The sequence below is a fragment of the Apostichopus japonicus genome, chromosome 6, assembly GCF_037975245.1.
Source record: "Apostichopus japonicus isolate 1M-3 chromosome 6, ASM3797524v1, whole genome shotgun sequence".
NCBI lineage: Eukaryota > Metazoa > Echinodermata > Holothuroidea > Aspidochirotida > Stichopodidae > Apostichopus > Apostichopus japonicus.
Genome location: NC_092566.1, coordinates 7641846 through 7655397, shown reverse-complemented (window position 1 = coordinate 7655397; position 13552 = coordinate 7641846). Strand labels below are relative to the sequence as shown.

At 32.8% G+C, this 13552-nt stretch overlaps 2 long non-coding RNA genes across 2 annotated transcripts in view; both read right to left on the bottom strand.

Annotated features, from left to right (window-relative positions):
* Positions 1 to 13552, bottom strand: part of LOC139968848 (uncharacterized) — a 190391-nt gene that overhangs the window by 78726 nt on the left and 98113 nt on the right. The window lies entirely within an intron of this gene.
* LOC139968835 (uncharacterized) overlaps positions 723 to 13552 on the bottom strand; it is a 22189-nt gene continuing 9359 nt past the window's right edge. Inside the window, exon 3 of the long non-coding RNA XR_011793546.1 lies at positions 723 to 1227. This is a non-coding gene — a long non-coding RNA (uncharacterized lncRNA). The remainder of the gene's footprint in view (positions 1228 to 13552) is intronic.

Genomic DNA, 13552 nt, shown 5'->3' with positions numbered 1-13552 from the left:
AACGCATTGCGTATAAGACTCGTTCTTCTCCAACAGAGAGCGGTGTCAGTATTTCTATAAATATCCGACAAAACCTGGCTTGTCACATAATAATAAGAAGAGATACATTTGAAAGATTAAATAAAATAAAATACACTTGATAAATTGACATGAATAAAACAATCGGTACTTTGGGGCACACAACAATTCATTTTAAGACTTTACTTTTTATTAAATTAGATAAAAGAAAAGATGGTCATTAATATTCTATAAAAACATATACGAAAATAATTTGTATCTTAAAAGCCTATATGCCTGTATGCCTCTTTTCAAAATATTTTCATAATAACTGAGTTTGAATACGCGGTCAGGTTAATCAATGTAAATGTCTTTTCAAAGGAATTGGTGCGTGTTAACCAACCATAGATAAAGTAGCCACCGAAAATGACATGGAAGTATATGAAAACGCTGGTTTTACTCAATAGTATAAAACAGGCTCGTGACCAGAGCTTCCTTTGGGGGAGCAAATGTTAACTAAAGTCCATCCTGGACAGGAGCCCAGAGGGATTTTGAGGAATTTTTGTTTGGATAAGAGGGCTTAGATGCAAATGCTTCTATAATTCCCATCAATTTGACACAAATATGTATGGTATATAAGCTTTCATTTCTATAAGCGTGTTACTAAACATAGTAATTGGAAGTCACGTAACGCCCCCCCCCCTCCCTCCTCCCAGCTACGACTCTGACATGAAATACCTTCCAAATTCTATAAAGCAAGAACACGCACACAGATGCCGACATAGACGCACACACATCTTACTTTCTTGATAATGACTAAAAATGACGTCATAAGTCAATTTTTTAAAAAAAAATGTGTGGGGGGGTCAAATTTTCTTCAACTAGTTCATTTGTAGGCGTTTGTGTGTCACTACATAATTTTTTTTTTTTACAGATATTTTGTACAATATTGTAAATGCACTTTTTTCAGCTCTCCATTAATATTCTTTCTTATTAATGACGTCATCGTTTTAAGATAAACATTTACAAGATTTTCCCCTCGTCTGTTTTCGCTAATATAAAACAATGTATGAGTCATCGCTATCTAAAAATACGATACTTTACAGAAATAAAGGATTCCCAGAAGTATATTGGTTCCGGCCGGTTGTATTTTTTGATCATCAATGAGTTTTTCTAAAAACAAACAAATGTTTTGCGTTACCTCTTTTCCTTCCTCCTGCTTTCTCTCTTCTGAGAAGAAAATGGAAGCCAGATATTTTGAAACTCGAGTTGAATAGGCATACCGTGGTTTTTGATCAACATTGAAAGAATGGAACAAGAGAAAAAAGTAAATAAAAAAAAACTACCGCAATATTGCCCTTTAGTTTAAGCCGTCGATCTTTTTTGTATTCATTATATCTCGGCGCGAGTTTGGAGTTTATTCACCCGATGTCTCCCCAGTAATGGCGAGGATTATTAAAGGGAATCAAATGGTTTACATCGATCCAACCAGCTTTGATTTAATTTAAAATTTTGTTTACTTCTTAGCGTCTGACGTGTTCATGTGATGTATAGATAAAAGATACGGAAAAGAAAGCAAAGAAAATGAGAAATTGATAATATATTTCAGACATTTTAAAGTACACTTGTAGAGGCTGGTATTTTTATTAGATAATCAGAGGTATAACATGTTGTATGTTAGTGTGAGTGTGTCTGTCTGTACGATTAAAGTACATGTAAACAGCATCCTTTTGATGTAAAAATAGCTTTGGACAGGATGTTAAAGGTCTTGACATTTTAATTTCAGTATCAGGGTATTAATGAACACAAATTTGGAGGCCATATCTAAGGAATTTATCTGAATATTCAAAAAGAAAGAGACAAAAAAAGGCTAAAATATTCCAAGGGATTTCAAATAAAAAATCTGTAGATTTATTTGTCGCCAAATTCATAATGACGCAAAATACACCTTGTTTAGAGGGAAATTAATCGATTCATGCAAGAAATATTGACCATTAAGAAGGTAACGTAGAAATACAGTTACAAATTTATGCATCTTCAATGACTTGAGAAGACAATATTGCTTTTAATTCTAGTACGCCATGTTTTGTCCAATTATGACGCACTGAAGACTTCAAAGTAACAAATTTAACTCGTTGAATGAATTGAATGAATTTTTGTTGAATGATGAATGAATTTTTGTTGAATGATGAATGAATTTCGATTGAATTTTTTCGAATTTCTACATATTTAGATAATGCAATGTGTTAACGACATACACATTTATACATTTTTACGTATATATTTTGACTAAAATTTAATTCTCTGACGATATCATGCAGTGTACAATTTTCGTAATATCTTCGCAAACAAAATAACGTCGCAAGAGTGTACCTAAAATGGCGCAGTCTACTGAAAAGAATGGAATGCGTCTGTAATGTTTAGTAGGACGACCTTAACTGAGTTAAAATACTATCTCTTCTTAGAATACAAAGATAACGAGTACAATAGAAATGTTCTTAATTTTTTTCTTTGTGGATATTTCTTCGTTCTTATACATTTTACAAACAAATTACAGTCTATTTGCCTTGATATAAGTAAGCTAAAACAAAAAGAACTGAGTTGAAAGTGATGATTTGGGACAATTACTTTGGCTGTTTACATCATCATATCACTTCACTCTCTGTGATAAAAAAACAAACAAATTAAAAAAAAAATTAAAGACATGCTAATTCTCTTGAAGTTGAGCGTACTACGTTGCTATGGTAAAATTACAAAATTTTGAACAATGCGTTGTCATAATTAGTACCGCGTCATGGTAGGTCCCTCGACTAAAGACAGTTGAAACAATTTGTCATTATTTTTCTCATTAACAAACCCTTTCACTATGACCAGTTTCTATCAAAGTAATCCCACAATTTCATTTCCGGGTGAATATTTTACTCACATGTCCGTATAGATGAAATATATCTTACCCGGAAATGACTGTTTCAACTTTACCAATATATGGTTTCAAATTTTCAATTTTCGCCTTAACGACGTTAAATGACTAACTCGTCACCAAAATCTAAACATGCTCAAAAGGATGGTGACCTCAATCATGGATAACTTCCACGTGACCTTGATTAATTCTCTTTTAACAGCTTCCTTCATTTTCAATGTTTTTTAATGTTTTCCTCAAAGTATATATCTAAATTTAGTAATTTTTACCAATATGTTCAAACGGTTTTATTACATACAAACTTCTCGTTCACAATAGATTAAAATCGTTTTTTTTTTTCTTCTTCTTCTTTTTCGTTTTTTCAACCTCAGTGTTTGTCTGAAACTACAATGAGCGCCATCTTGACGAGGATAAAAAATCCTCTGTAAATAACCAGAGTATCCTAAATATTAAAATCACCCCCTTCCCCTCAAGAAAATTAATAATAATAATAATAGATAAATAAAAAATATTAACCGCCACCGTCACTGGAGGCAGAGTACAGAGTTTTAAAAGTCACTTTCAGTTTACAAACTGTAACATGAATGTTTACTATTTCAAGATATGAATGGAATAACTTTTGAACTTTTCTCATTTCTCTGTTTTTAAAAACAATTGACATCTATAACCATAATATTTATATTCCAAGGGGAATATTTAAACTATTTTAACCTATTTATAAGACAAGAAATTAAAAATAAAAAGATGGAATCCTACGGGGAAATCATAACGAAGATCCATTAAAATATTTTAAGAATGAAAGACATCAACATGGTTTATAGTATTCGTTCTCCGTCATAGTGAAAGTTCTATATATATATATATATATATATAGCTAATGGTTTAAAAATAGATGAACAACGTTATGTTGTAAAAAGTATGTAAAAGTATGTGTAAAAAGTATGTGTAAAAAGTATGGCGGAGTGTATAGCCTAGTGGTTAACGCCGGCGTCTCCCAGTCATGAGATCCCCGGTTCGATTCCCCGCCGACAGCAATGTGTGTCGTCTGGCAAGGGTGTTGTTCAATAACAACTTCCTGACATGGACGTTAAATGGATGTGTGCCGAGAGATTGGCTTCGGTCAGCTTGCGAGTCTATAAGCCTTCATGGCTTCTTTCGCGAGTTCCTGCTTGCGGGAAGATCACATATACATACATACATACATACATACATACATACATACATACATACATACATACATTTCAATTCTCCAAATTCCGTCGCTTGTGTAGACAAGGCTTCCTATAAGGCTACTATTGCACACACATATAGTATACGCCTCCGGAAGTTTAAAGCAAACTTTTCTCATTTTTTGGAAAGAAAATTGACTGGCGGAAACTTGTCTACAGGAGCAGTTCAAACAAGGGGGGGGGGGGGGGCGGCACAAACTTCAATGGGCAGTGACACATGTAAATTTGATTTGACGAAGTTATGCCTCAAAACTTCTCAACAAAATGGATCCTCTTGTACAGTTTTTGAATTATTTTAATCAACAAAAAGTGAAGTTTTAATTACCTTTGTCATTTTTTTTGAACAAAAGAGCACTTCTTATTTATAATTTTATTTTATTTAAATTAGGAAACTTTTGGCAAACAAATGAAAATGTTTAATACCAACACTAGAAAAGGGGTATTTTTTTACTTTCACCAAAAGAGGGCCACTTCGTATGTAAAAATTGAGGGCCACTTCGTATGTAAAAATTGAGGGCCACTTCGTATGTAAAAATTGAGGGCCACTTCGAATGTAAAAATTGCCACTTTTGATTATGTCAAGTGATCAACTAACTGCGCACGTCACATTAGTATATCAATTTTACAAATAAATAGCTGTACTGCAGAAGTTCCATATGGGGGGGGGGGGGGGAATACGTCGGATTCTTGTTTATAGTTACTTATTATCAGTACGCATAAATACAACAGTGTTTATTATTATTATTATTATTATTATCATTATCATTATCATTATCATTATCATTATCATTATCATTATCATTATCATTATCATTATCATTATCATTATCATTATCATTATCATTATCATTATCATTATCATTATCATTATTATTATTATTATTATTATTATTATTATTATTATTATTATTATTATTATTATTATTATTATTATTATTATTATTATTATTATTATTATTATTATTATTATTATTATTATTATTATTATTATTATTATTATTATTATTATTATTATCATTATCATTATCATTATCATTATCATTATCATTATTATTATTATTATTATTATTATTATTATTATTATTATTATTATTATTATTATTAATAATAATAATAATTTGATTCTTTCATTTTCATTATTATTATTTATATTATACGTGTGATAAATTGGATGGATTCATGATGTCATTTAAACATATTCTGATGTAATATGCATGAAGAGGTTACCTATAAAAAAAAACGGATATTAGTATAGTAAAATGCAATAAAGAGATATGACGTCAGTATTGGTACTGTGGAATTGATGATTTGATTTTTAGAACGGTATCACAGAGAGTTCACGGCTATACATTAACTTTCTGCTCTAATGGATGATTTACCAATCACTGGTATAGCATTCTATAAACTTTATTGCCTACATGAGCTGATCAACCAACCTTTCCGTAATGTAGAGAGAAACGAGGTGAACGTTTACAACTGTGACGAAGAGGTATATAAGCTATCACATTAAACGCATAAATTACGTGGATATGACTAACATACATAAAAATATAAAATAAAAGCATGACACGTCAACTTTAATAACTCTAAAATATGACTACTGATTTGAGACACGCTGTTGTTTATCTTGTTCAAACGCAAGGGCGGCGGAAGCACTTTCAATCTGGGGGGGGGCACCGACATCAAAGGTCACTTTGCAGAAATTCGATTGGACTGATGCAGCCTTATATTTAGTACCCTTTATAACTCTTATTGTATTATCTTATTTGCGTATACACATCACTCCATCAACGCCCCACCCCCGCCCCTTCAAGGAAAATATGCATACTAGCACTGCAATATCCAATGTGCAAATTGGGAAACAAGGAACAAGTTTTCTTTGAGACAAAATGAGGTGAAATCATGCTAGTTGCTAATGTAGGAATCTTCCGAATTAGAGTTTATTTCTTGTTAATATGTTACCAAATTTTTTCATTCGAAATAGCTTTGAGTTTGACCTACAGAAATTCACTAAAAGTTAGGGATGTAGCCAGGATTTGCAAAGTTTTATGCACGACTATCTGAGCGGAGCGCCACCATCGGTTGGCGCGGAGCGTACAAGAAATTTTTGGTTTTACAAACCCCTCAGATGGCCGGAAACGGCCCTTCCCGAGTGTTCATTCTGGTTCCCTGGCCTCTTTCTAACTTAAGACACCTCAATTTTTATGTAGAAAAAGGGCACATTTTTAACCTGAGTAAAAGTGGGGGGCACGTGCCCCTGTACCCCCCCCCCCCCCGGTTCCGCCGCCCTTGTTCAAACGTATATCATCTATAAGCTCATGTGTTTAGGCTTAAAGTCTTTAACTGCGAACAGACAGCTATATCCATGAATAGCGATGAAAAACATCCAATTATCCACGCAATATCCATAGTCAATGATATTCTTTCTAATGGATACATGCGTAGGTAGCGTGTTATGTTGTTCATGGAAATGCACTTTGTATAGGATATATATATCCTAACCATTCAGCCTAACTGTAATAGTTAGGTGGGGGAAAAAGAACGACATTTATATTCATATATTCTTGTGTGGATGTGTAGGTATACTAGTCTCTGTACGTCAGGCGTTCCGTTGTCTTGGACGTCGTGGCCAAATATTGTCAATGGGTCATCATTATTGCTCCTAAATATGCTAGAAATCAAATAATGGTAACTCATGATAAAATTTCGACAAGCTTATTAATGTCATCCTCAGCACCCGATATACTCATAGTGTTCAATGTTCAAATAACCGTGCATCAGTAACTACTGCGCTGTGTTCGCAACACGGTAACTTGTGTTACAGCTGGCACAGTAATTACTGGAAAGCTGTTACACGTTGAACTACGAGTCCGACAGGCGAAAATTTGCAGTGATTTCAATATATATATATATATATATATATGTTTTTTTTATAATTTTTTAAAATTTAAAAGTTTAAAATTTAAATTTAAAATTTTTAAATTTGCAGTAAGAAAAGTACTTGCAGTAATTGCCACCTGTAACACATGTAACCGTATGCCGAACACAGCGCAGTATAGTTACTGATGCACGGTTATGGAACATGAACAGTAGTTACTGTACTAGCTATGAGTATTGGCTGCTAGCAGCGTACTCTTGAAAATGTCACCAATTTTATGCATGATAATGTTTAGAGTTATTTGATGACAATTAAATGACGAGAGTTCAAGATCACCATGTATCTTATTTCCAACAATTTGTAAATTTGTTTTAAATAAAAAGGCATTTTCAGCGTTTCATATCATATCATTTTATATCTAATTTTATATCTAACTTAACGCATCGTATCACATTTGCTTGCAGCGTAGAATTCATATGGTCACTTTTATGGGCTATTTTATGGCCTTTTTTAACAAACAAAAGAATTTAGCCAATACGTCATACATCCCCTGTTTACTTTCTACGATTACAAATGATATTAAGTTGTTTACTTTCAGCTATGGGTTATTTACAATTTAATTGTTCATCTGGAACGACAGAAATAGCTCTTTGTTCTATCATTAACGACATAACAAAAAAATCATCTTGTTAAGAAAGCAATCGCCTTCGCTGTGATGATGGCATCAACATGACGAGCATTACTACCAAATAGCAAGGATCAACGAATGGTTTGCGCTGAAACAAATGTGCCTTCTTTGTTACTTTTCGCGTCTCTCCTGAAATGGTTGATCGACGGAGAGGAAATTTGGCGCCACCTACAACCAACATAAATTGAGTAAGCACTGTGAAGTTTGTCACGTCGGGAAAGTTGTTGGAGATGCCATATATAAATATATATATATATATATATATATATTGTCGATCGTGTAAGCACTGTGAAGTTTGTCACGTCGGGAAAGTTGTTGCAGATGTCATTTATATATATATATATATATATATATATATATATATATATATATATATATATATATATATATATATATATATATATATATATATATATATATATATATATATATATATATATATATATATATATATATATATATATATATATATATAGCTTAGAGCGAAACTAGCTCTTTTTCATTGCATGATCTCCTACAGTGAACTTAAATCTTCAGTATCCATTTAGAATATATGAATTTTGACATGCTATAACATATCTTATTTAGTTATTGATCATGGTTAGGCTTTCATGCTCTTTCTGAAGATATAAGAAAAGACGAGAAAATTTGAGTTAGAAATGATTTATGATATGATTTTTCACTGGTAATTGTTATGGTGGAGTGCTTAAATCATCAATTATCACATCAACAAAATCCCAAAGGGAAAGTAACATGCCAGGAGGGTGCAACGAACTGTCACATCTTTGAGACTATCAAGGGTTTAGCAAACGTCGCCTTAGTAAACGACTTTTAGAGTCTTGTAGAGTATAATGCTGTCAAGCGATAAGGACAACCCATACATTTTTCACAGCTTTTGATCTTACACTTCTTAAAACGAAGATTATCGACTCAATTTAGTTTGGCAAAAAAAAATTAAGTAGCCCTGGGGCTTCATAAGAAATAAATCTTCGAAATCCTTTTTTTTTTAAATATATTTAATTCACGTCGTGCATCTTCTTGTTTTATTTATTGTCCCGAATAAAGTGATATATAATAAACAATTCTACTGGTCGTGTCATTATCACTTCATTATAGGCTACAGCTCTGATATTTAGAAATATACTGCTCTCGGTCGTGCAATGGCGTACATATAATTAACTTCGTTATGTTAGAAATATTATTATCACTCATAAGGTGACTAGGTCTTACGAAGCTTTATATATATATTATTAATATATATATATATATATATATATATATATATATATATATATATATATATATATATATTACATAATTTCAATTAAAATGCATGTTATTAGCTTCAAGTTTCATTTCAAAATGGTCAAAACTAGTTGGCGAGGTCGGTTGTATTCAATGTAAACTGTTGACTCATTAACAAACTTATGTAATTAGTCCTAATTAAGCAGAAGAGAAAATAATTCATTTCACGAAGAAACGCTGGTATAGAAGATAAAGGATACTTGTATAATCAAACATGAATTATACGTATACGTGATTCCAATTCCGACTTGTAACGTTTGACAAACATTTGGGTCAAATGTTTGCCTTGAAATTAAAAATTGTGAGTAATACTCTCGAGATTTGGTCAAATTAGAGACAAAACCCCAAACGAACTGCTTTAAAGGGCGAAGGGATTATACTATACACTGTAGTAATTAAGCAAGACATTAAAAAGAAATTAATGCTCTGTTAAAAGAAAAGGCTTTTTTGACGGAGTTAATCAACAGTAAGCACCGAGTTAATATGAACATGAATGTGTACATGATCACTGCATATATAGTAACTGGTTCAATACTGTAGACAAAAATGAAAAATTGTTATATTTCATATTCCATACAAAAAAAACTCTTTTATTTTCTTTTTGGCTATTTTATTTTAAACAGTCAAGTGTGATTCAGGGTGATGATTAAAACCGATCATCTTTACGAGAAAAACAAAATTGGATTTTCGAATGTTGGTATCGTACCACAATTAATTTTCTCCCGTTGACTTACACACTAAACGCGTCACTTTCCAAGGCCGATAGAGCATAGATAGAAGTGATCGACTGACATGACCTACCCACCATATGATAGCTAATGGCTTGGGCTATCGCAACACATTCAACTTTTGCCACCATGACCTTTTAGAGTTTGAGCTAGAAGGGCTCGAAGTTTATCATAGTGCTCCCCAACCCATCTTGCCAGCTGTCGCTGCGGAATCTTCATGTTTCACCCAAGATTTTCTACAATACTTTAAATTGCTTTCAATCCCCCAGATTTTTAGACCATCAGTAGTTTTTTTTTTATCCTCTTCAACATCCAAGCATCAAAAAGAATGGTGATGACTCAGAAAATGCCCCCCAAAAAAGTATATACTTATCCTTATAAGAGATGATGAATATTTGATTTGCAATTGAAGGAAACCTGAACTATATCCTTAAATGTGAAATCATAATCAGTCGCTGATCTACTTGAAAATATTTCTATGAAAGATGAATTTCAATTTCCCCTTCTATAAAGGGATTATTCACACGGGCAGCTGACTGATATTTACAACAACAAAAACGACCAAACGTTCTTTTATTATTAAAATATTTATGAGAAAAACATTATTTCATTATTTAATAAAGGTAAGAATATTACAAGGGTTTTACGGTCATCTTCTTATAATATTAAATCGATAATCTCATTTTTTTTTAAAACAGGTCGTGTTAGCAAAAGAACTATAACGTGGGTTGTTAAAAATTTTGGCATGTTTAAATATGTATAACAAGTGTAAACTATTTCATGGTTCTTCATTCTTGTCTTTCAAATCAAAACTTGGAATTTTTTTTTTTGGAATGAATAAATTATTCGTGTAACAAACGAAAGTGGCGTAGCTATTACGTGTACCAGTTGTCTCGATTCAAGAGTGAGGGCTTGGGCCCTTCGCCTCACTTCATCTAAACTATATAAGAAAGTCATTAATGTACAAAATACCAAATGGCAGAATAATATTAACGTAACGTAACGGCCGAAAAACGGCGTTTTCGAAGTATTATTCCGTGCGAAGTTTCTGCATGACTATTCAAAAAAAATAATAAAATATCAAGGCTTTGGACACCGTATTAACGCTTATCTTATTTGGAGCCAGGCCTCATATTGCTTTGCTAAACTGAAAACAATACAACGCTGCTTCATGTGAGCTTTATAAGCTATGATCGTTTAACTTCAGAAGATCGATAAATTTGAAAATTGATTGAAGTTGACTCGTTGAAATGACAGATATGTCGATTTCCTGAGACATGAGCAAAACCCAAAAGAGAAATCATCAGAGAATACAATTCTTGCAGGTGGGACATATTAAGGTATCTCATGATAATAAATATCGTAGATTCTTGCAATTATGTTCATCATGAATTATCACATTCCATGCTACTGCCTAACTGATGTTGTTCTCCATACGCATGTTGTACGGAAACATCAAGTGTAGCCTTTACCAGTATAACCATGTTAGTATTATACCCTGTTAGAATGATACTTCATTGTCGGGAAAATACCTCCACTCCAGCACAGATCACGTGAAAACATTTTCCGGTATACTTTTTTTTTTTCTTTTTCATTTCAAGATAAAATAAAGATAAAATGAAGATTAATTTTTATTAAAATCAAATTTCACTCTGATCGCTTACCGGAAGTATGCGTACTTTTGAAACTGCACGATCCGTTGTACCCGATATTAGAAAAGGTTGATAGGTCAACATAAAAGTTATGGTTACATTAATCATAGCAGTCATTTTGATTAATCAATCGTTATGAGTGAGATCGAAATTACAAATTATTTTTTCATTATCAAGCAATGCGTCAGAGAATTAGGCAGGAATTTACTATAAAATCGAAAGTACAGATCCGAATTTTCAATCTATATATTTTGTATTATACCAAGTGATTCTTTTATAATATTTGCAATATAACAAACTCATTTGTTGTGACCTTCTGTCTGTATGCGGTTATCAAGATCGAATAAATATGCAAATAAGTTTCGAGAAATTTTATTTTATTTTCCTTGTTTGCCCGTTATCTGTTTGCTCTATACGTGTTTTGTTATTTAACGGAACCATTTTGTAATGTTCCGGCTTCCTATTGGTGGTAAGTACACGGTGTGCATTCTCTTCCTCAGCATTGTGAGAGCCTCCCACGCTTGGCAGTTGAAACAACAAAATGAAGGGGAAAACATGTGTCGTGTGGTCTTGACTTGTATATTTATTCATTTTCCTTTGAGTTTGATATAGCATATAAGATCAGCAGTGTATTAGAGTATAGAGATTTTACTCGCTGCTTAGGCATATAGCTCTCTGTGTTTGGTAACCATGTTATCACACTTTGACGACTTATCCTACCGTATATACACTACTCCGAAGAGAAGATTGCCCCCTCCCGCCCTGCCATGTAGCCTTTATTTACCCTTAATTAGTAGTAATTCCATTAATATATAATATAGCCTATCTATGTAGGCTATATATAGCCTACATAGACAAGCTATAATATATCCTTTACAGATAGGCTATACATAGACTAGATAGACTATAATATAGCCTATATGGATAGGCTATATATAGCCCAGATAGATAGGCTATATTATAGCCTATATTGATAGGATATACAATCTCACTTTGTGGATGACCTATTTTTAAACAGGTCACGTTTGTTGTGCAAAACTTGTGCAACAATTTCCCACGAAGGAAGAACGATCTTGTAAAATGTGATGTAATCAATGATGCGAATTCTTTGAAATAAAACACCATCACATTTCCTATTTGGAAGTAAATTAAGGATATGGTACAACCTGTATGAACCATAAATGTGATATATTTATAGCTCGTAAGGTATATAGCAGGGCGTATTTAATGCTACTTAATGTGTTATAAATAGCATAGCAAGATTCATAACTTATAAGGGTCGGTTTGTTTGTGGAATGCACTGGGCAGCATGATAAACTCGACGGAGGGGAGGGGGTCGTGGGGTTACAGGTGGGGAAATTAAAGTACTTTAATTAAGAGGACATTTCCAGTAATAGAAATCTAGGCACTGCGTCTTCAGTTACATATGCTCTGGCTATATAAAAGGACTGCTTTTGGGAAAGAATATGCAACATAGGGAAATGGGAGTGCAGGGGGTAGGGGTATAAGAAATATAAGAGAAATTTTAAGCACATATCGTTCGACATTTAGGCATCCTTCAAAATTCGACAAATTGGCACCCTGCACGCAGTACAACCCAAGTCGTGTAGACACCATCTTTAATGTATTGTATGTTCCATGAAAAACTTGTCTTCAATTTTTCCAAATATGTAAGCAAACGAAAAGCAATCCTAACGTTGTTAACATATAGCCTAAGCATATATTGTCACTTCGGTATAGTTAGGCTACTTACTTCGTGCTTGAATGTGTTTTTTTTTTTGTATGTTTAATTGTTTTAAATTGGCATGTAACTCTTGTAATATTGATTACACTCTGTAATAATTACCTCAAAAGACACTTGTTTGGCTAACTCATGTATATACATAATATCTCACGAGTCACCGTGTTAGATAGCGGTCTCATATGCCTACGTGATATATAGAGGTGGCTTCATGATTTAAAAATGAAACTTCAAATCATGATAACCCAAAGAAAATCATTGCTGTTGTCACTATTCTTCCTGAATAAATAAACAGCCATATAACTTGGGAAATCCACGTTCAAACTTGTGAAAGAGTGAAAGTATACGTGACTTTTAATAATTTGCAGGCTCGTCTATCCTGTTGTAGCTATACGACAAGGGGTTTTCCACAAA